Source organism: Danio rerio, chromosome 3, assembly GCF_052040795.2.
Source record: "Danio rerio strain M-AB ecotype USA chromosome 3, GRCz13ab, whole genome shotgun sequence".
NCBI lineage: Eukaryota > Metazoa > Chordata > Actinopteri > Cypriniformes > Danionidae > Danio > Danio rerio.
In genome coordinates this window covers 23,325,001-23,350,000 of record NC_141023.1, presented here as the reverse complement: position 1 = coordinate 23,350,000, position 25,000 = coordinate 23,325,001, and the positions used below count along the sequence as shown (strand labels likewise).

At 34.2% G+C, this 25,000-nt stretch overlaps 2 long non-coding RNA genes across 20 annotated transcripts in view; one reads left to right on the top strand and one right to left on the bottom strand.

The window, feature by feature from the left end:
• LOC147845619 (uncharacterized) overlaps window positions 1–25,000 on the top strand; it is a 388,114-nt gene that overhangs the window by 142,850 nt on the left and 220,264 nt on the right. The window lies entirely within an intron of this gene.
• Window positions 403–25,000, bottom strand: part of LOC147845618 (uncharacterized) — a 349,241-nt gene continuing 324,643 nt past the window's right edge. The window contains exon 2 of the long non-coding RNA XR_015480766.1: window positions 403–928. This is a non-coding gene — a long non-coding RNA (uncharacterized LOC147845618). The remainder of the gene's footprint in view (window positions 929–25,000) is intronic.

Sequence of the window (25,000 nt, the reverse complement as noted above, 5' to 3'; positions counted from 1 at the left end):
ACCGGACACAGACAATGATCACACAGACTCACATGCGAGCAGAGTTGTCCACACTTCCGACTCTGGACACATGCACTCGTTCACACAAGCACACTTCAAGAAAAACACACACACATCTCGACAAGCAAAACAAATCAGTGCCTAAACATCTAGAACACCAATTTGAAAAATAACACAAGTTAAAATGGGTGTTTTATTGTTTCTATCAAGGTACAGCATCGTGTACGTTTTACAAAGTGTCAAAATGATTTACATTTACATTTAGTCATTTAGCAGACGCTTTTATCCAAAGCGACTTACAAATGAGGACAAGGAAGCAATTTACACAACCAAGAGCGACAATGAATAAGTGCTATAGGCAAGTTTCAGGTCTGTAAAGTCTAAGAAGGGAAGTATTAGTAGTATTTTTTTTTTTTTTTTGGTACAGTTAGTGTGATATTCAGAGAGGCAATTGCAGATTAGGAAGTGTAGTGGAGACTAAATAGTTGGGTTTTTAGTCGTTTCTTGAAAGTAGCGAGTGACTCTGCTGTTCTGATGCAGTTAGGGAGTTCATTCCACCAACTGGGCAGATTGAGCGTGAGCGTTCGCGAAAGTGATTTCTTCCCTCTTTGGGATGGAACCACGAGGCGACGTTCATTCACAGAACGCAAGTTTCTGGAGTGCACATAGATCTGCAGAAGCGAGAGCAGATAAGAAGGAGCAAGGCCAGAAGTCACTTTGTAGGCAAACATCAGAACTTTGAATTTGATGCGAGCAGCAACTGGCAGCCAGTGCAAACGGACTAGCAGTGGAGTGACATGTGCTCGTTTAGGTTCATTGAAGACCACTCGTGCTGCTGCATTCTGGAGCAGTTGAAGAGGCTTGATAGAGTTAGCTGGAAGCCCAGCTAGTAGAGAGTTGCAGTAATCCAGTTTGGAGAGAACAAGAGCTTGAACAAGGAGTTGAGCTGCATGTTCAGATAAAAAGGGTCGGATCTTTCTGATGTTATAGAGTGCGAATCTGCACGATCGAGCAGTTCTAGAAATGTGGTCAGAGAAGTTTAGTTGGTCATCAATCGTTACTCCAAGGCTTTTCACCATTTTGGATGCAGTAATGGTTGCCCCATCCATCTAGATTAAAAAAAGTTATGGTGTAGAACAAACATTTAGTTTTTTTAAAGTTGGCTATACGTATGTAGTATTTAGAAAATTTGTAGACACTGGTGACCAATAAATGAACTGCAGTGAGAAATGCATTGCTCGTTTCCACGAAAAAGACTAAGGGCCCTATCATACACCTGGCAAAATACAAATGTTTTCAGACCAGCGCAATCCTAATTTTCACGCTACTTTGTGGACACTCATGGGTATGTCGGTCTATAAAGGAGGTATGTTAAGGCACATTGTTGGTGTGTTGCTAACTTGCTATTTTGAGAAACTGAAATAGACCACGCCATTGACCAAGTAAAAGCAGGTCTAAAGTCCAGCGCAGAGCGTGTTCGTTATGAGCCTATGCAGGTTCTAACTCTTAATACACATAGGATGTACAGCAGTACACAAATATCTTTACATATAAATAAATAAATAAATAAATAAATAAAGGATTAAAATGTTACAAAAATTACTATTTTCTGCATAAATGTAAAAACCACAGCCTCCATTCCTGCTTCATGTCCGTGGGCCTTTTTTGGTTAATTTATGACAATTTGGATATATATTATAATGTTATTCTTGGCAGTATTATTTATTATATGTATATTAGGGTTGGGCATCTAAGCTATAATGCCGATCCGATACGCATCTCGATACAAAGAATACGATCCGATATATTAGCGATACATTTGTGACATATTGCGATGCAACACGATACGATTCACACCCATATCACAATACGATGCGATATTTCAGCACTAACTAATTAGATCAAGTTTATGAGATGATGTGAAAGAGGATGCTGTGCCATTGAATGAGTTTGATTATTTATAAACCAAGCAAAACCAAGACTTTTTTTTACAAACTGGCTTTTCTCTCAGAGCCAGAGTGTCAGTTTACAGTAGAGGGCCATTTTAGAACCTATAGCACATATTATTTAAGTATTTTCAAGATAAACAGAATGTATAAGTGCAATATATATTTAAAAAATATGTATATATTTGCACTCTTTCAACATAAATAAAATTAGCATTGCACAACAAGAATTGTGATTTAACTTTTCAACTATGAAAACAAGTTTTACAAAGATCATTTTTGCCACTGATTATTCAAAACTTAAGGTTGTGAACTAGCAGTGTTATGCTGCTTTGAAACATCACTGTCACTGTAAACAACAGGCTAATAAAAATATAACAAACCAGTAATCTTCTTGCTGTGAGGTGGTCAAACTACCCACTGTGCCACCGTGACACCCAATTATTTTTATCATTATTATTATTAATATTATTATTATTATAATTAAATAAAAATTAACAGGAGGAGGTGTTTAAAACCTTCGTTCTCCGTGACACTAGGCTGAATATCTTTGCAGATGAACAATGCAATAGCATTCGTTATTGGCGTAGAGTGAGCAGAACTGTTGCGCATGGAAAAAAAAAACTTGCAATGCTGTTCTCACCACTTTTGGAGCTGGTTGAAGCAGTGCGAAAGCCGGGGATGCAGAAACACTGGAAGATGCTTTCACAACAACACCGTGGCGCCGCTTCAAGTGAGATATCAGATTAGTCATACTGCCCGCGTATTTTACAGATGCGCGGCACATTTTGCAAATTGCATCTGTCCTGTCATGTCGTCCATCCTTAAATCCGTAATGTTGCTTGCCATACTTTAGATTTAAAATGGGGAATAAAATGTTTGTTTTGCTTCTCGCGCTTTCTGAGGGCGCTTCACTAGCTTCATCCGCACACCTGATACACTGAGTTGTAGTGTGTGCACATCCGCAAATCCGTTGCTAAGGCTTACTTTATGTAGGTCGATTAAATTATGCGCCAAAAACAGGTTGACAACACTTGTTAATAAATAAAAAATACATTCTATATTAAAAATAAAAGCTGTATCTCGGAAAAATCGATGCATCTCGCAAAAACCGATGCATCTTGATTTGCTTCCAAAATTTCATTCATCCTCTGCTGCTCAACCGATGCACTCGCATCGTGAACGCGCATAACCGCGTTTCGATACATATCGGTTAATCTTCCCATCCCTAATGTATATATATGCATATTTATGTTTGTTTGAATAAAAACAAGTTTAGATTTGTCCACCTGTCGGGTTTTGAAGAAATCTGCATCACCATGGGGCGTTAGAATAGGATGTGTTTGGAAATAACTCAGTTTTTTTTAAACACACTTTGTTATTATTGTTCATTTATTCATTTTCTGGAAATTTGAACTGAATTTAGAAGTAGTTTTGAAACAAATCGTTGTGCTTAACAAACAAAATTAAATATGTAGGCTAATAGATGTCTTCAGTGGAGTGCGTACAAGTTTCCTTATCGAGTAAAGGAAAGGTGTAAAGAGAAAGTAAAAAAGGCAGAATTGAAGAGGCTCAATTCTTTATCTTCGCTGCAGATGCTCTGTTAAACTGTTTTCTCGCTATGAAGCAGTTTTTCCATTCAGTTTTTTCACTTACAAAGTCTGCCATGTAAATAGCAAATGCACCATGGCGTGATGCATCTGACTCTTAAAGGGAATGGGAGATGAGACTCTGATTGGTTTAATGCACGTTATGTTCAAAACACACCCATAAGCTCAAGAGAATAAGCAAAACCCTGTTAGATAATGCATCAAGGTGCAAATAGTTTTTTTCTGTCCTTAAAATAACAAAAGTTAATTGAGTGGCATGTAATGCTTTTGCGCCATGCACTTTTAGACTTTGTGTCTACATCGTTAAAATAGAGCCCTTAATGTGAAAAAACTTTCTCACAGCAAATTTATTTTTCAGCCTTTGATGGAAAAATACTGATCATGTTTTCCATGCTGAGTGTGATATTTCGATGTGTGCTGTGCTATCATTCTCTCAATAACAAAATTAGCACACAAAAAATTTGAGAAGGGTGAGAAAACCGTAGTAAAGAATACAGCTGCACAATATTGGAGAAATCTGACGTTGCGATATTGTACTTTTTTTGCAAAATGAATACAGTTTCACCAGATGGTTTAAATTTGACTTTTTTTAGGGAGTCTAACAAGTATTTAGGTACAGAAATTGAGTAATGACAATATATCACAATTGAGTTATTCAAATATATATATATATATATATATATATATATATATATATATATATATATCTCTCACTTATATTATATAAGTGAGATTTTCCTAAAAACAAGCCAGATAATCTACCAGTGGGGTAACCACAATAATCTTGTTTTAGGTTTGAAATACAGATTCTAAGACAGAATCAAGAAGAACAATTCTAAGAAATGCATTTTTTTTTTGTAAATGTAAATTAACACTACATCATCTATATTGCATTAATAATTAAATGCCTCTTCAAAAGTGATAATTTCTTGTGCCCGAACTATTAAACTCTCTTGAAATGCTGTCACAGGCCTTAAAAACAAAGACAAATGATAAGCGTTCATTTTATTATGGTTAATCTTAGCAGTGACTCTAAAAATCCTGTGTTTTGTGGCTCCTGGTCAACTATGATCCAGACTAAACATTGTAAATACTGCACTGTTTTTATTGTGGATGCGCACATTGTGATATTGAAGCCGAATCGATATATTGTGCAGCACTAATAGAGAAAGCATAGGAATGGATTACAGAAGCTCTGCAAATCATAGTGTCAACATACAAGATCATTATTTGCCTGTTATGATAGTTTTATCTGTGTATTTGAGGCTATAAAGTCTGGACATCCTCGATTGGACTCTAGTTTGAATTATTTTCTTTATTTGCATGACACTTTGATGTTAAAGTACAGAATGACCATATATAAATATTCACTGCAGGTAACTGGTAAAAGAGGCACATAAATTCATGATCAGTATACCCCTGAATTATTTCAAAGCAAAAATCTACAGTACATTAGCATTTGAGTAATAATCAAAAAGTAACTTTGCAGTGGTTCCCAACCCCCAGGCCATGGATCGGTACCGGTCTGTGGATCAATTGGAAGCAGGTTTCACAAGAAATCAATAATTATTCGTGTTTTATATCAGAGTCTGAATGATCTTTTGTTATAAAAATTGAAAAATGAGTTATTTTGAAAAATGACTATATTCTCTTGGTTGTATCTCGGTTACTTGAGCGCCAAACTTTAACCCACAAGTTTGCAAAATGAGTTCGAAACAGACATCTTTGGAAAGTTTCTTTGCGAAATGGTAAAGTTTCAGTGAAGGACCCACAAACTGCCAAGGAATGGATCCGCAATCAATTTGTCAATAAATCAGGTGAATCCAGCCTCTCTGTACAAGAAGATCAACTTTTGGAGATCGCAAATTATTGCAGCCATTCATTTATCGCATCTTTTTTGCATGCAAGTTTGTTATTTCTAATGTAAGTGTATGGCTTGGGCACACATATTAGAAGCGGACCATGCAAGCAGTGTAACGCGATCATGCCTTCCTTCCTTACAGTTGAAAACAACTTCAGAATGCCATGAGCATACGTGACAACAACTGAGCAATCCACTTTATAATTTAAATGGAATATACTGTACACATTTTGGAAGACTAATAACCTTAGAACACCCAAAATACTGCAGTGGTTTTTAATTTTCTCCATAAATAAAACTTGTATCAGAGTTAACCTGTATCAGAGTTGATCTAGGAATCTACGTACACACCTCCCCCCCATCATAAATTTTACTCTGTTTTAAAGAGTTTGCAATTTCAGGTCGGCATAATGCAGTTATGAAAACTGCAAAAATGTACACACCAAAAAAGAACTGTACCTTAAGCTGAACAAACTTCATTTAAACTATTTTTTCACCAGTTGACGAAATTCTATCTGAATTATTGTTTTTAAGTGCACAAAAAATATTTAAATGTTCTGAAGTTTTTGTTCTGCACCTTTCACTGTAAATGCTTGAAAACTAAATTCGGCCCACGGAAGCTACAAAGTTATAGCTTTTTGAAACCACTTTAGTTAGAGTAATTAATGCATTGTTGTGTTCGGGGTGAACTATTTCTTTAAGGAGCATGTAGAGGCCAAATCGAACCTGTTTTTGAAACTCCAGCCCTGAACTTAACCTCACACCGAGTTCATTTACCACCGAGTCTGCTAAAGCCACTTTGTGTTTGTCTAAGAAGACAGGTCATTGCCATGATTAGGCCATGGGCAAACACACACACAAACCAGGCCAATGAGTGATTACTCTCCTCTGACAGAAAGGACGAATGTTCCCATAATAGGCTATGACCGCTGTGTCAGCATTCACTGCGTGCGTGTCGGCGCTATTAGATCAGAATGTCGAGATACAATCCTCCACACCAAATCAATCAAACACTCAAGCCGCAGATTCTGGTTTTGATTCTTCATATTTGGGATCTCAGGAATGCCAGAAATGTACTTGTAAGAATAATACTCACATTTTGAACGTGTCCAAGATTTGACAGCTTTGAACTTGTCAAACTAAAGCTCGAGTTTCAGATTTTCACATTTGCAATAGGGCTGCACGACTCTTGGAAATTATTCAGTATTGTTGAGTGTTGCAATAATTCAATTTCTTACCATATAAGTAACTTTTAAAAAACACTTTTATCAGAAATCAAAAAATATTGGATTTATTTAATGATATACTCAAACAGCTAGTAGATATTTCTTGTCTTCCCTTGTCTCCCTGCATTAGTATTTTCAGCTCCAAGTTCACCCAATTGCACATACTGGAGTGGTGTGAAGAAGATACAGAAATAAAGGCCTAATTCGATTGGTAAGATTTGGATAACCTATCGATGTAGCCCATGAATGCTTGACACATCAAATTAATTTAATTTATTGCACCTCTCTGCGATATGCATATTGCACATACTATTATGGTGATGATGGTAGTCTTTTTTTTATTGTGCAGCACTAATTTGCACAAAGATTTGTGGATCGTTGCACTGTTTCATGGATAACACACTTCAAAATAAAGCTACTTTATCTGCATCTACAACTTCATGAAGAACCACTTACACCCAAGGGAACTTTTCATTCTACAAATGGTTATTTAAAGTGATAGAAATGATTTGGTTCTTTAGATAGATTAATTTTTTTCTTCAGACTATGGAAAAAAAGTTTTTTTTGATTTGGGAAAAAAAAAATAATGTTCTATTATGTTATCACTTTAAAAACTGCTTTTTGGTCCTTGACACCACTGATCAAAACAAGCAACACGTGTTAAAATAGGCAAAACTATGTGTGTATCTGTAGTTTATTCACTGGTCAGCACAAAAGAACACAAAAGAAGATTTTTTTTTTTTTAATGAAAGCTGAAAGCCTGTAAGTAGGGCTGTACAATATATCGTTTTAGCATCGATATATTGAAATGTATGCATCTGCAATAGTCACATCGCAAAATATGCAACTTGGAGTCTGATTTATAGTTGACCAGGAGCTACAGAATTGTATTTATAAGGAATACAAAAATAATTAAATAAAATGTTTTTCTTACTCAATTTTTATCTTGTTTCTAGTCCAAATACTTACAGTACATTTCACAGCAAAAACAAGATTAGTTTACTCACCACACTGGCAAATAGAGAAAAAACTCTCAGATTTGACTTAAAGTTGAAAAAAAAAATTATATATATATATATATATATATATATATATATATATATATATATATATATATATATATATATATATATATATATATATATATATATATATATATATATTTTTTTTTTTTAAATTTTTTTTTTAATTTTTTTTTTTTAACTTGATCTAAGAATTTTTAGATATTTGAACTAGAAATTAAAGGAAGAAAAGCATTTTTTGCATTGTGATTTATTATTATTTTTTCAATTTATTTTCCTGAATACTGTTAGACTTCCCAGAAAACCATCAAATAGAGCTTGTGAAACTGTATTCATATCTCAATATTTATTGCAGAAAAATAAAATATTGCAATATTACATTTTTCCAATATCGTGCAGCCCTACCTTTAATCATTCGTTTCCATTAGTATTCGTTTTTTTTCAAAGTTTTTTCAGGTTTTCAGTTTTTAGTCAGTCAAAACAATTGTAAAGTTTTATTTCGAGTTTTGGGAAAACTATCGATTTAATGTTGTTTAATGTTGTTTTGGTTGTTTTGGTTTTGGTGAGTTGTTAGGGTAACTAGGTTTTTACACCCAATTATAGACAAAGCACATTATTTCATTTAAATATTATTCTTTTATTTTGCTATTACATTTTTTTCTAAATCAATTTGTTTGTCTTATTTTTATTTTTTATTAACATTAATTTCGTTTTAGGGATATTGCTATATTACATTTCAGACAATTTGTTTATTTATTATACAATGCTGTTTATTTATTTTTATTTTATTTTTACATTTTTTTTGCCATCATACTCCTTTTCCTCCAGTTCTCTGATTTATATTCTGTTTTAATATACATTCTTCTTGCCCTATGTTGCACTTTATACTCCATTCTATTCTCTTCAATTAATACTCCAACCTCTTAACTCTTGTACAGCACCTCAAATCTCCATCCAGTGTTGTCCATCACTCGTCTTCTGATGGCTGTGCTGTTCTCCACTCTCTGTATATCTGCTCGTGTTTCTGTACTCTCTCTCATTCATTTCCCTAACAAAGCAGCAGGGGCACCTGGTTCTGCAATCCCACCTCCATCCATCTCTTCCAGCTCTGCCCAGCGCACAGAAAAATCAAATCCTCATTTGCCCACGGAGGGAGCGATTGAGGGATGAAGCCGGAGAAAGAGGAGGAAGGCTGACCTCCGCTTGAACCTGCAGCCGTTCTGCGTTCAGTCATTAATCTGAGGAGCAGACAGCAAACAGGGCTGATTGGAAACCGCTGGGCCCACATTTCTCTAGTGCTGCAGATGGAGGAGTGTTGAGGGGAACAGAAATATATATTTCTATCTCTGATCTGTGCCTCTGCCCTTGAGTTCCTCTTCGGATGTGGAAGCACATCTTTGGAGTGTGGATTCCTTAGATTGGCAAGAGTTTATCTCTTTTTATACAGAGCAGATGAAGGGATTAGAGATTTTTTTTTTTGCATTGAAATGCTGCAGTTCTTCTCATTATGAATAAACTCTTCTGTGTGATTTTTATACAATTTAAATGCATAATTAGAATCTGTCTGTATGTCTGTTTATCTATCATAATCACTCTCCTCCTAGTTAATATGACTTTCCACTTTTTTTTAATGAAAAAAAAATTCTATTTAGTTTGTTTTTATTATTATTTTTGTTTGTTTTGAGAATTTATTTTATTTATATTTATTATTTTTATCATTTAATAGTGCTATTCTGTACCACAATGGTACAGTAACGTTGTAAAATTGTTTATATTTTATTTCTACAGACATAGGGTGCTAAATAGTGGTGTAATAACAGTTTTTTTTTTATTTATCAAAAAATAACTTATATATTAATATATAGTTTATTTAATTAAAGACCGGATTTTGTTATACCTCAATTTTACATATGTTTAACTTAATTTAAACTCTCTGTTCTTTAATATTTTTTTTTGCTCTCCCAGTGATGTTTCTCCTCTCTTTTGTGGAAAAGCAACTTTTTGAAATGCATTATTTCCAAATGTTAGACATTTGTCACATTGCCATGTCAGTAATGGTGGGAAGTGGATAGAATTCCTATTGATTAGTCTCTGAGCGTTTACATGTTGAATGACCGATTATAGACGTCGCTTCAGGTGGTTGTTTAACAGCACAAACGCCTTGTTTCTTCCTTATTTAATCACTAAAGAAGCTGATGAACAGATGTGGTTAAAAGGGCTGAATTTAGATTTTTCTGTCATAATGCTAGGATCAATCTTGAAAATGACCTTTTTAAGCTTTCTTGTTTTCGTTTTTATGCTCCAGCTCAGGATGGCTGAGATACAGATACACTGCTTTGACATGAGAGAAGCTGAGTACTCTTCACTTTGCCATGAGACTGTAAAAAACTTCTAGGAAGTGTTGTAACCTAGCAATGTACTTTAACTGAACATTATAATGTTGTAAGTGCCAGATTGTTGAGCCAAATGGGGTAATCAATATTTTATATTAATCATATTTTTTTTTTTAGATTTACATCTCACTTAAGAGAAAATTAAATACAAAACTTCATAGCCCTGTGTGAAAAAGTGTTTGCCCCCTAAAACTACAGTAGTAGCTGGTTGACCCACCCTTAGCAGCAACAGCTGCAATCAAGTATTTTTGGATGATGTGCTACAGCGCTCTGAAGGACTTTTGACCAACTCATCTTTGTACAATTGTTGTAATTCAGTCACATTGGAGGATTTTAGAGAATAAACATCTTTTTAAGGTTGTGGCACAGCATCCTAGTTGTATTCAGGTCACTCCAAAGTCTTTTTTTTTTTTTCTTCAGCTATTCAGAAGTGGTCTTGTAGATCATTGCCCTGCTGCAGAAGTCTGCTTCAGCTTGAGGTCACTAACAGATGGTCAAAGAGATTCTTCTTTTAGATATTTTGGTACACAGCAGCATTCATGGTTCTATTCATCACAGCAATTCTCCAGGTCCTGAAGCAGCAAAACAGCCCCTAACCAGCAACCTACTACCACCACATTTTACTGTTAATGATGTACTTTTTCTGAATGTGATGTTACAATTACATAAAGCTGAGCCAATACAGTAAAAAAAAAAGATCAGGATATAATGTTTCATGTCATTTGATATTAATAATTATGCAATATTTTTGAACAATCCATTTAGAAATAAAGTCCTGTATTTTTTAACTCCACCACTCTAATTTACTAGCATTACAGAGGCAAATAATTTTAATAGTCAAACAACAAACAAACATATTTTCTCTTAAAATTAACGTGTTAAAGAGGCTCTTAAACTTGATAACTCTTAAAATGTTTCAAAGTGTGTGCAATGTTAAAGTGAAAACAATCAAAGCAAACTTTAAGCTAGATCAACATCTGTAAGATATCAACAATAATGATACAGAAGAACTCAAACTTTGTCTTAAGTTATGACATTCAAATCTGAGCTTTACAGTAAAAAACAACCATCATTATTCAAATACAACATTATAAATGAAAGACAAGTTGGTTTACTCTCTTTGGTTTTAGAGTACATGTAACTATATTACCCCATGCTGAAAATTCTTTCAGATGGGGTGCTCGTGGTTGGGATGCAAAAGAAAAGACACCAAAAAGCTACTCTGGTGACCTGATCAATCCTTTTTATCTCCTCACTGCTGCATGTGTTATTCTGACCTGAGGTGGTGATGACTAAACCCAACTCAAGTCCGTTCGAATTGCGGATAAAAGTACATGAAAAGTACAAGGCATGAGGTTTCCCTCACTATTTTCAATGTGCTTTGCGCTCGTGCTCCCCTGACACCTTGTCATAACTAGGCGATCGTCAACTGTTTTCTGAGGATGACAAGCGAACAAACCATTGCTGCAGTTCAGATAAAAGTTTTACTTATGGAGAAAATTAAAAGCACTGCAGTGTGTGAATATTTCATACCAGTGTGAAGCTGATTTCTTGGTTCTAGTCACATAAACTGTGATGCTCTCGTTGCATTCTGAAATGTTAAGATGTTTTCAACTAGGTGCAATTTATGCAAGCTCATAGGGAGTGATACTCGCATGGTGTGCAAGCAGTGTGCTTGTGGTGCACTTCCATTAGAAATAACAAATTCGCACAGAAGGAATGCCAATAAGTTTAGGGACCAAGGCACTCGCTCAGCCAGCCACACTTTCATAAAACTGTAGTGCTTCGTACCAAACTTTTAACTTTTTTTTTATTGGGACACAACTTCTAAAGATTTCAACCTTTGTCTTGTCAGTCCACAGAGTATTTACCAAAACTCGTTGGTATCATCAAGATGTTTTCTGACAACTGAGACAAGCTTTTTGGTTTTTCACGGCTCAAAATTAACTCTTTTTCTGACTCTGTAGCACCGGTGCTCCCTACTTCAAATATTTAGGAGCAGCAGAAAAAATTTAGGAGCACTCACCAAAAATGATTGAGCATTACTGCAAACTGTATATTAAGGGATTTATTGCATTTGAAAACAACATCAATCAAGACAGAAAAAAAAAAACAGAAACTACTATCCAACTAATTCTGTAATGACACTGATATTTGTGCAATAATTCCAAAATAAGGGTCTAATAATTCTAAAATATTAATGATGACAATGATGACTAATACTTGCAATGAATTACATTTTTCAATATTATCATTTTACTGTGTTTGTGAAAAAAAAGCAGGCGAGTCTGTCTGACTCTGTTGGTAGTCACAGTGAGTCAGAGCTGGATTTTCACGATGGCCACCGGCGCAATACCTTGTTTATGAGCTGCATTTTCAGTTTAAACTTAGTAAAGGTGAGTTTTTTTCTTTTTTACATTTAGTGGACATTTGCACTGAACATGCAGTGAATGCAACTCATCGAGATTCGGGCACCTTCTGCGAAAACATGCGATTGATCTCGGCTGTAGGATCAACATTCACAACATGATCGCAGTCATCGGCACCATTATTTGTAACTTTAGGTGGGGTTTGCAAACCTGTGTACTTTTCACTCTTCAGCAGTTTGCGTGTCCCGCGGTCACAAAAGCTCCCTGCCATATGACAGCAAAAAGCCTTGCTCCTAAATATATTATGAGGTCGCATAGATTAAATTTTGGGCGCATATGCAACCAAAATAATTGCTATATCGAGCCCTGTTTTTTTTTTTTATGGTGGAGTCATGAACACTCCTGTGGTTCTTTGGATGTTGTTGTGGAGTCTTTTGTGAAGGTTCTCTTCTGTTCCATGAAAACACTTTTTCAAACAGGGCTATGTAGCTGTGGATTTTGCTCTAATAATAAAATTCTTTATTTAAAAACTCCATGATGTTTACTTATTTTCTTTGACGTGCGACAAACATGCAAACACATAAGAAATTAGTAAGGGGCAAACACTTTTTCACACCACTGTACCAACTTTACTGCTGGCTGAGGATCATTAGTAATGGAGTGGTTACAGTAGAATGTATCTCCAAACCAAACCAAAGACATTATCCTAGTAGTCACACCCAAGAACTGCATCATGGGAAAAGTCATAACTTAAAATAAATGTCAGTCTAATCAATAATGGAATTGTAGTGCAGTAAACCTGGATTGCAAATGAGCACAATTTTCCTTAAGTAATGATTAATGATCGTCTTCACTGGGTGTGTGTGTGTGTGCGTGTGTGAGTGCGTGTGCGTGTGTGTGTGCATGCGCTTGCATGAATACTTGTACAATTATCTTTGTTGAGGGTCTTTTTGACCAAGAGAGAAAATTAGGACATTTTGGATAGTCCTCAATTGCCACCCCTTTAAATGGCTGTTTGGAGGTTAAGATTTTATTTTAGCTTTAAGGTTAGAATTGAATTAAGTTTAGGTACTGTAAGGGTCTCCGGGTTGATCTGTATCAATGAATGTCTTTACAAGACAAGTTGTGTGGTAAACCAGAGATCAGTACATTTTATAAGAAGCTTATCCTGCTTCCAAAATATTGTATGGTGCTGTATCACTGTTTCCACAACACAACAGCTCAACATTTTTCAACAATGACAATAGTAATAGTAAATTATTCTTGCAGCAGATTACATTAGAATAGTGGATGTGTGAGTAAATATGTGTGTATCAGTCTGTCTGTCTCTGTGTATGTGTGTGAGCGGACAGATACAGAGCTCAACAGACTGAGACTTCTCACTCTTCACCTCTCCAGCTGGAGGCGGACAGAAACAAACCACCCGAGCGCAGGAACTATAAAGCACGAGCGAGAAGAATGAAAAGCGAGGAGAGTCTGTGTGTTCGGGTGCCTGCGGGGCACGGGGTGAACTTTTGAACCCAGGTCACGTTTAGAAGAGTGGGTGGCACTTCAGGACAGTCCCACCTCAGACCTCCTCCTTCAGTTCATTAGCGTCGGGGCGTCTCCTGAAAAAAAGCACAGGTCATTTAGCCCGCTCTGCATGCTCTGGCAAATGGATGGTACCTTCCCAATCTTATTGAATCCATGCACCAATGCGCCTGCTTGAATATTAATATCTGTTCAGTCTTTCTCTCTCGTCTACACGCACACACACCATCTTTCTCTCTGTCTGATTACTGTATGTTGGCTGTGAATGTGATTTGAGGTTGTCCTTTCTTTGCTCCTTATTTCTCTCCCGGCTTGCAAACACTCATAATCTCAGCTCCGGCTTCTGTTTACTGTATGCTGGCAGGAAATATCAGCGAATCAATCTGTAATCTACCTATGCGAGACCGCAGACTATTTATCTAGCTTGCTTAAACTGGTTAAAAGTTGGGAGTACAGTAAGCACGGTGATAATGTGACGGGTGTGTGGATGATACAGTACGAGAAACTCACTTTCCTGAAGTTAATCTGCACCCACTCACTTCTGGTGTGCTGATAATGCGTGTTTAAGTGTTTCCAAATGATTTCCCTTTATGGTTTTAAGAAATTAAGAGAACTTTTCAACTTTCTTGCAAATCCGATAGATATCGCAGGTCAAGTAAAGTTGCTTTACTTGCTTTGGGTACTTTTCCTCTCTCTGATTGAGCAGTCATATTTTACTTCTTGAAGTTTCTGAGCACAGTGAATTTAATAGTTCAGCATTTACATCATCCTCATGATGTTCCAGAATAAATGCATTTAATTTATATGTATATGGAGCTGTTTAATATCAATATAGGATTATGTGTAGAAATATACAGTACTCAGCATAATTGAGTACAGCCCATTTTGAAAATGAATATTTGTGTCCATTTCTCAGTGAATCTGGCAATGTACTGTGGTGCATTTAAACGAATCAGATTTATTAAACAGATATATTTATTAAATAATATTTTAGTCACTAAACATATTTAGAAATTAAAAGATAATAAAATTAAATTTAAGCAAAAAAAAAATTACAGCCTACAAAATTTTAACTACATTTTTCCTTTTTTTCCTGCTTTTCTTTATTTTTCCTCTTTTTTAAAAATTTGTATTTAATATTTTTCAATAACATAAATTTGGGGCTTCTAGTTTTTGGACCGTCATCGTAAGTTATTTAGTTAGATAAGCTTCAGGTTTGGCTTCAGTACTGACTAATCTAATGTATATGCACAAATATAATATTGTACCTATACCTATACCTTTAAAAATATTAATTTAAAAGTTAGATTTGTGAGGGGTGTACTTATATATGCTGAGCACTAGTATAATATTTATTTAAAACTATTTTTACTTATCGCTGTTTAGATTTACCAATTACTTATTTACTGTTTGGGAAAAAAAACATACAACTTTTTTTGAAGGTTTCTGTATTTGTATTTGTTTAAACCATTCTTTTTTTATTCATTATGTAAACAAAGATGGATATATTTAAAAAAAAAAAAAAAGATATTGCTTATTTCAAAGTCTAAAGTTTTGAAACGTAAATCTTAAAAAAAATATTTAAAGCTAAAACTCAATTTCCAGTGTTTTGCTAGCAGTTTGTTTCCTCTTCTCATTTGTGCAATAAAGTGATTTTCCTCTCTTCTTTTCTTCATCTCTCTTTCTCAGTTTAGCCAAACAGCTGTTTCTTTTAAAATGACCTAATGAAGCTCACATCTGCTCTTTCATGATGGAGAAAATAATTTTTGATTCATCTTTATGCTGTTCAGTTGCTCTAATGCTGACAGAAGATTAACCGTTTTACTTCAACCTTTGCCAAATTGTAGCTGAAATGTGCTTGTTGCTTTGTGTATTTGGGTGTAACCTTTAAGATATTATTTTAACACTGTACTTTATAAAGAGCTGCTATTAATTGCATTAAGCACATCCTGGCCTGGGCTTTTTTGTTGGTCACAGTATGAATATTAGTAGCAAAAAGTGTTATGGAGGCATCGATATGCACATTGTTATTTATTTAATTATTTTATTGTACTTTAACATTTATTTAAAGATTTGCAAAGACAGAACAGTAAAGGTGTCTCATGTCATCATTTAGTATAGTAAAATTATATAGTTGTCCATCGGCTTGTAATTAAAGTCTTTTGTGAAGGGTAACAAACAAAAGATAAATAAAAAAATAATAATCTTATGATACATTCTCCATTAACTCCCATAGAGGATTCCAGATATGCCGGACATCATCAGAAGTCATAAGTCAGTGTTTTCAAGGGTAAGACAAAAAAAAGAAGAAGAAGAAAATATGATTTATCCACCTATTGACCGAATGAATGTCAGGAGAAGACCACAACAAAAGAATAGATTTTCTTGCTAGATTTGTACAAAGGTACAACAAAGATTCTAGTCTATGACTAAGATGTAGAACAGTTTCAGAAGATAAATAACTGGAGATACGGCAAAAGGTTTACCAATAACCTTCTGAACTAGTTTTTTGGATTTCTTTCCAGTATGTCTTGATCATGTCACAGTTCCGGAATACATGCATCACGGTAACAAAATTGGATTTGCACTTAAAACAACATTGAGAAACATTAGGAAATAACTTATTGAGATGAACTGGTGGTAAATAAATTCTGTAAAAAAATTTAAAATTTTCTATTTGATATCTGATATTTCTCTCTTTTGAGAGAAAATAAAGATTGTTTTTCCATGTCAGAAAGATCCAGATGTATTCTGCCATCCTTAATGGGCGATGCTGGAAAATGCCATGCACACGCTAAAAGAGAAAGCTAACAATAAAATGTTATTATGCACAAAAATGCCACAATATGCAAGAAGTGAAAATCCATGCATTAAATCAAACTTGTTTTTTTCTCTTCATTAACAAAAAACAGCTTAAATAAGCTAAAGATTAGACTATCTAAAGATTACCTTGAACAGTGTTAGAATTTTAAAATTTAAGTAAAATGGTAACATTGAGTGACATTCATAGTAAATTGTATAAGTTTAGATTAGTTTCTCAAACTAAAACAAAATAATCTGACTTTATATCTAATCTGAAGTGTATACATTATCTTGAGCAAATGTATACCGTTCATCTAAATGTCACCTTTAAAGTTGAATGTAACATCACATAAATACCCTCTTAAATATAATGTAACTTACTGGAAATGATATATGTCTGTTAACACACAAATAATACAAAAAAGCATGTATTTCGTATTATAATTACTGTATGAGGTGAGAAAAATGGCCTTGAATCAAACCAAAAAAAGTTATATAAATAACCGAAATGAGCCCAAAAATATAAAGGCCATACTTCAATTTTGAATGGCGCGGTTTATAAATCAGAGAAGCCCATGGGCTCTGAGGAAAATCTCATTTTGTGCCAATCAGAAATGCACGATGAAACTAATCAAGAGTGCACAGTAAATATTAAAATGAGTGATTTTCATACTTTGCTAATGAGCCATGCTGTTTGCTCCTCACCACGCTGTCTTGCATTTCTTTCCAGCACTAGTGTTCAGTGTCTGAGAAATGACCGAAGCAAGCATTCATCAGCGGATGAGGACAAATACCACTTTCTGTGGCTAGATTTACTGATGAATAGATTTGACAGTAAAAAACAGCACCTCAGTTACACAGGAGCCCATAAGTGTCGTAGCGCAACATATTTTTGCCTTTTTTCCCAGCCTAGACTTTCTTTGCTCTCAGCTAATGGCCTTCAAGCAAGAGCCAACGAGTCCAATTACAGATGTGCACATTGGACGGCGTCCAGTTTATGTCCAATAAATAAAATGGGAATACAAGCGATGGGCAATCGTGCTCCTCGCAACACATTTAGACTGAGGGCCGCGGTAGGCGATAATTTTGTCCGTTTAGCATTCGAAACTAGACATGAACGTGAGGTAATAATCTCATTGAGTGTTGTTTTTTTTCTTCTCCACACCGTTGTACCAACCTGCGACTGTCCATTCGCTGTTGACGGAGGTGAGATTGAATGCACCCCTTGAGCATGATAACTGCGTCAACGGCTGCCAATATTTACACTCGTCTCGCATTCAGAGTAGACCGGACATCCATCTATGTGTCGTTGGGGGAAAACAGCTGAAGTCATTAAAAATAATCAAGAGGCTTTACTGCCCATCGGCTAACATCCGGAAAAAAGCGATATAATTACAATTAGCTTTATTAATATGACCCAGAATGAAGTGAGTGGCTGAGGGTGGTAAAGAAAAATGGCTTGTAATAAATAAGAGCTGTACCGATTATGAATTAGCTAAAGGGATGAAATCGCTGTAGTACATGAGCATCATCGTCCTGAGGTGTTGTTAGATGCTGTGTGGAGGGGAGAAATTGAAAGGATTTTCAGCAGTATATGAAAGTAAAAAAAAAAATAGCTGTAATTTCACAACTGGTTTATGTTGTGATTTGTGATCATGTTAATGGATGTTAAACGACGACTAGTCTCATCTGAATCAGCAGGTTCTCTTGTTTAATTTGATATATAGGCTTTTCAGCTACATGTTGAAAACTAGCAATATCACGGCTCAGCAGACGTGTAGGGTTGCAGCATTTCTTTCTACTGGACACAAAAGTTACACAAAATGACTGATTAACAGTCTGTAATGTTTTAAGTGCACAGTTAAATTAATGTTGCTCTGTCTGCTTTATAATAATTTAGTGAGAAGATGCAACGCAATGCATTTAGAAACATTTATGCAGCTTTACACAATCATTAAAGTTAAGGCTGCTCTGTGCCTGCTTAAAAGCCAGAGTAAAATGCAGCATAAAAGTCAGAGTTATGGCTGCTCTACAGTTGTAATTGCACTTTAAATGCATTAATACCTTTAAGCAGTGTTAAACTGTCTCTTTAAAACTGCTAAATGCCACTTTAGAGGCACCTTTGTGCCACCTTTTCAGTATGAATGCATCCATGAATGGTCTGCTTAATTACACTAAATTTGCTTAAATGTTTTAAAAGAAGTTTCATATGCTCATTGAATTAACGAGCATTTAAAAAAAATAAAGTAAAATCTATTTAAAAATATAAAATAAAGTGAAAGTGTATTTAAAATTGTTTCACAATATTACTTGAATATTTGTCGTGCTGCTGTTATTTGGCTCCATCTTTAAAAAGATTGTAATATTTGTTTGGTTTATGTGTCAATTGACTTCCATATGGACTAGGAAAGTCAATGGTTGCAAGTTTTCAGCTTTCTTTGAAATGCCTTTAAAAAGTAAATGTAATTGTAAATGTGCAGGTATGATGACAAAACTTAAATTCGTGGTGGAATTATCCTTTCATGTTATGTAATCTTAACCAAGGCATTTTAATAATGTTGTTTAATTCTGTGATGTCAAAGGTGTCTAAAAACTGTTATGTAAGCATTGTAACATGTTCAAATTAATATTTGCTGCTTTAGAAAAACCCTCTTATCAATGTTAGTACAGATGTGCTGCTTATTTTGTGCAACATATTTACTGTATTTATTAATTTAATGCCTAATTTTGGAAGGTTATATGTATGAAATATGTACAGTTGAAGTCAGAATTATTAGCCCCTTTGATTTTATTTATTTTTTTGTTTTTAAATATTTCCAGAATGATGTTTAACATAGCAAGGAAATTTTCACAGTATGTCTGATGATATTTTTTATTCTGGGGAAAGTCGTATTTGTTTTATTCCGGCTAGAATTAACGCAGTTTTGATTTAAAAAAAAAAAACATTTTATGGTCAAAATAATTAACCCCTTTAAGCTATACATTTTTTGATAGTCTAAAGAACAAACCGTAATTGCAAAATAACTTGCCTATAACCCTAACCTGCCTAGTTAATCTAATTAACCCAGTTAAGCTTTTAAATGTCACTTTAAGCTGTATAGAAGTGTCTTGAAAAATATCTAGTGAAATATTATTTACTATCATCATGGCAAAGATAAAATAAATTAGTTATTAGAAATTAGTTATTAAAACTATCATGTTTAGAAATGTGTTTATAAAAATCTTCTCTCTGTTGATCAGAAATTGGGAAAAAAATAAACAGGGGGGAAACTAATAATTCTGACTTCAAGTGTATATGAAATGTATACATGTATATACCTTTTTTTGTAGTTGTTTTAGCAAACAATAGATGGATTAAAACATTTCTGAATTGTTGCAACCATGACTTCTACAGTATTTTGTCAGAAAAGAAACCACTGATTTTCCATTGAATACACAAAGCCAGAAAATGAAATGAAGCAGCGGCGGTGTGAACTGTAGGTCTGGGCAGACCAATCAGTCTCTTTTATTCTTCTCGCATCTCTTAGGGATTTTCTGAGAGGGTGTGGACGGATCTCTCTCATGTCAGATTTCCAGTCATAACAGCCACAGCCGGTCAGACGGCCATTTCCTCACATCTAATGCAAGCATCCAGGGTTTTAAGAGGCCTGAACGCTGTCTGCACCTTTGTTTCCTTTTTTTTTTTGTTATGTGACACTGCTGCTACCTTGCAGATTCACACAAATTGTATGTTGTCTTTCTGAAAATATTGGTACACAGGTGGCTCACGTCGCACACTCCAGTAATGGTGTGTATATTATAGTCTTGTATTACACACACACGCAGTAAGGGTGGTCTAATCCTCAGACTGTTTTGGTTTCGTGTTCTCTCATCGCCTTAATAGTGGAATACTAATGTCCTTAAACTTAAGTCCTGTTCAATGACAGAGATGCAACATTTGCTCCCTCTCCGTCTTCCCTTGGTTGTATTTAACTAAAGAAGCTCAGTAGAATCTTACCACTGCATGTGTGTGTTAGGTTCAGTATATGCATCCACAGGTCAGATGTAAGAGAAATTTATCTTTTGCAGTGTAAGTTTGGCATAACACACGCTGTTGTATAAAGATTTTTGTAAAAAATGTATCCAAGGTTGCTCTGTTTGCATAAAAGCCAGACTAAATTATGCCTGCTTTTCAGTCGTAATTGTAGTACCGCTTAGCAGCTTTAAAGTGTGTTTAGACACCTAAATGTCACTTCAGATGTGCCCCTGCGCCACCCTTCTAGTGTATATTTTAGAAATGGTCTGTTTCATCTATTGCACTATATTTTAAAATGAAAGCTTTTTTAAGGTCTTCAGGCTTCTGTCGCTTAAAATCCAGACTATAATGCTGTATAAGTTAAACCTGGTCTAATCCACTTCAGTCCCATGTATTGAAGTATTAATTTGTAATTGCAGTGCAAATACATTCAATCCATCTCTGAGCAGCATAACATTCCATTTAAAGACACCCTAATGCCACTTCAGAAGTGCATCTGTGTCAACCTTTAAATTTATCATAGTTATTGTTTTGTGGATTGTACTATATTTATAATTCATTCATTCATTCATTCATTCATTCATTCATTCATTTTTTTTCAGCTTAGTCTCTTTTTTCGGCTTAGTTTTCACCTGGAGGAATCCCACAGTGAACACTGGAGAACATGTAAACTCTACACAAAAACTTACTCAGTCTGGACTCAAACCAGCGACCTTCTTGCTGTGATGTGATTGTTCTACTCACTATGCCACTGTGATGCTATTTATAAATTCGTAGTCTGTAATATTTTAGCTTCTTTATGCTGCTCTGTGCTACTTATAATCCATAATTCTGCATCAAAGTCGTATTAAAATATGCCTGATTCAGCTCAGTCCATCTTGTAATTGCAGTGTAAATGCATTCATTCCACTTCTGAGCTGCATAAATCTGTATAAAGACACCTAAATTAAAATTTAAGCTGTAAATGTTGCACAGAATTAGGCAGTTTAATGAATTTCTATTTTTTCTATTTCTTATTATTTTTACTATTTTATATTTAACTTTAACTAAAGGTTTGTCCTATTACAGAGATGCAATATTTGCCCTCTTTCAATCTTCCTCTTGCTATATACAGATAAATCTTACCACTGCTCAAATTCTCTCTCTCTCTCTCTCTCTCTCTCTCTCTCTCTCTCTCTCTCTCTCTCTCTCTCTCTCTCTCTCTCTCTCTCTCTCTCTCTCTCTCTCTCTCTCTCTCTCTCTCTCTCTCTCTCTCTCTCTCTCTCTCTGTGTGCGTGTGTGCGCGCGCTGGATTCAGTATTTGGTGATAACAGGTGTATTTTCAGCGCACACTTGAAATATCGGGTGTGAATGCACAAAATGTAAACAGTCACAGTGCCTGAGCATCTTAATCAAATCTACCTTCCACTTTGAATGTTAAATGTTAATACACAACACAAAGAGGCCCTAACGAACACATGTGATGATATTTACTCAACTGACAGCATTTGCTTAGCTTTATACATGGCCTATCAGGGCTAGTTGTCACACTCCAGTAAGTTTCTCGGAGTAGGTTTATTTATCGCTGGAGCAGTTTTTGCATAGGCACTTTATAAGCTGGACTGCAAAATAAGCTACTGGACATTTCTAATTTTATTGGGCTGAGTGAAAGATTTGCTTCGGTTAACGCATGTTTTGTTGTCTCAGAGGAGACTAGCCCTGAACAGGCATTTCAGATCAATGTAAATGGCAAAATTATGAAAAACGATTTTTTTCAGCAATTAAACAGTGAACAAGCTAAATTTGAACCATTATTTGATTTTTTTTTTTGTTAATTTTATGCAATTTTTTATTTCATGTAATAATTAACAGTGCTAGTAAATAAAATACTATTGTAATAAATCCATTTAATAATAAGATTTTTCTATATCTATTTTATATGATTTTTGCTAAATTCACTTTTTTTATTGAACTAAAATGTCCAATTCTACAATTATTAAAACACAAAAAGCTAAAGGCAAACTAACGAAGCAAAAAGGTATTTTTATTATAATGAATACTTTGCTATTTTACTTGCAAGAGAGTTTTGGTATTGCAGCAAATATGAAAATGTAAAAAAATGTATTTAAACATTTGACTTTGAAACTTCCTCTTCCTAAATCACAACTACATTTTTACATATACATTTTTTTTCTCATTCAGTTTTAAATTGTGAAATATAAACTCTGTTATATTAAGATAGATTTAAGGATAATCAATTTCAGCTCGAGCACAGTAATTTTTCAGTAAGTTTTCAACTGTACAAATTTTTCCGAACTATCTTTCATTAAATTTCAGAAAGCCAGGTGCTTGCCGATGGCTAACCTCGTTCTAGGTCTTTTCTGCAAGCAGCTGCGAACAGGTTTATTTAGTTTAATCAGGGAAATCACAGGAATGGCATGACATCATTGCAGCATTGAGTTCTGTCTCATAGGAGCAGCGGCGATTGAGAGTGCAGACAGAAAGACTGAGGATGAACGGACACACATACACACCAGAGACAGGTCAGGCCATGACCCGGTCAAGAGTTCAACCCACAGTCCAGATCCTCGTTATGCTACCATACTGTTATATACACTCACAAATAAAAAAAATACATTTATTAATTAAATAATATGAAATTAAATTAATAAAATATTCGCTGATTAATTATTTTATTGAATTATAGTACATTAAATATTTAATTTTATTATACATAAATAATATATAATACTTAAATAATAAATAATATTAAATAATAAATAGTATTTTACTAGATATTTTTCAAGACACTTTTATACAACTTAATGTGACATTTAAAGGCTTAACTAGGTTAATTATGTTAAGTAGGCTGGTTAGTGTAATTAGGCAAGTTATTGTATAATGATGGTTTGTTCTGTAGACTATTGAAAAAAATATATTACTTAAAGGGGCTAATAAAATTGACCTTAAAAAGGTTCATAAAAAATAAATCTGCTTTTATTGTAGTCAAAATAAAACAAATAAGCCTTTCTCCAGAATAAAAAATATTATCAGACATACTGTGAAAATTTCTTTGCTATTATTAATCATCATTTGGGAAATATTAAAAAAAAAAAATAAAAGAAATTAAAATGGGAGTTTAACAATTCTGAATTCTCTGTGTGTGTGTGTGTGTGTGTGTGTGTGTGTGTGTGTGTGTGTGTGTGTGTGTGTGTGTGTGTGTGTGTATGTACTGTATGTATGTATGTATGTATGTATGTGTATATATATATCATTTATTTATTTATTTTGCAAAATAAGTAAGTGGAGTAAGTTAAGTAATTATTTTACATTTTTTATTGCGTGTAAAGAATTACATAAAACGGATGTTTTTCTTTCTCAACGTTCTAACAATCATGTTTATACAATCTTTGATAGTGTACAGTGTAATATACAGTATAAGTTGATTGACTTTTCTTTTCTTACCAAAGACTTTAAAATCTAATCTTTCATAATTGACTGTGAATTATTAATGCAATGGATTATAAATTGAAAGATTAGATTTATAGTTTTTAAATGTATATAATCTTAATAATTATTGTAATTACTGTTAATAATGCTTTGCCATTATTTAAAATGATGATAAAATATAAAAAAAATAAAGATTGTTAAAAGATTACGCAGAAGTCTACATAATAGTGGGCACTAATTCTCTAGCATGCTTCATGGAGAGTGATAAAATTCTATTAGTTAAATTTATATAGGAAATAAAAACAGGGAAAAAATATATAGAGTCATGGATAATGATCTGGCATATTTCAGTCATACAATAGAATTTGGGTAAAGAATTACATAATCTTAATCAAACTTGACAGTGAGTGCTAAAATGAAATGCATTTAATTAATAAATAAAAAGTACACACTGCTTAAACAAGCATGCATAATACTGTTAATAAATGTTTTTGTTTTTATGTTTTTAAATATTTGTTTTATGTTTTAAATGATATGTTTTTAAATGGCCATAAATTCAAGATAGCGTTTACTTAAAATAAATATTCATTTATGAGCCAATTTATTAACCCTAAATTGTACATTGAAGAATAACTATTACATTTTCTTTCCTTACACTTTTAGCAGTTTGCTGTGCCATACATTACAGTGAGGGTGAGAAATATGCTTTTTATGGCCACATTTCTGTCTGTTTTATTATGGCCACTGTTCGGCAGAAGAGACTGACGTTCACACAAATCAGCCTCCAAATACACTTG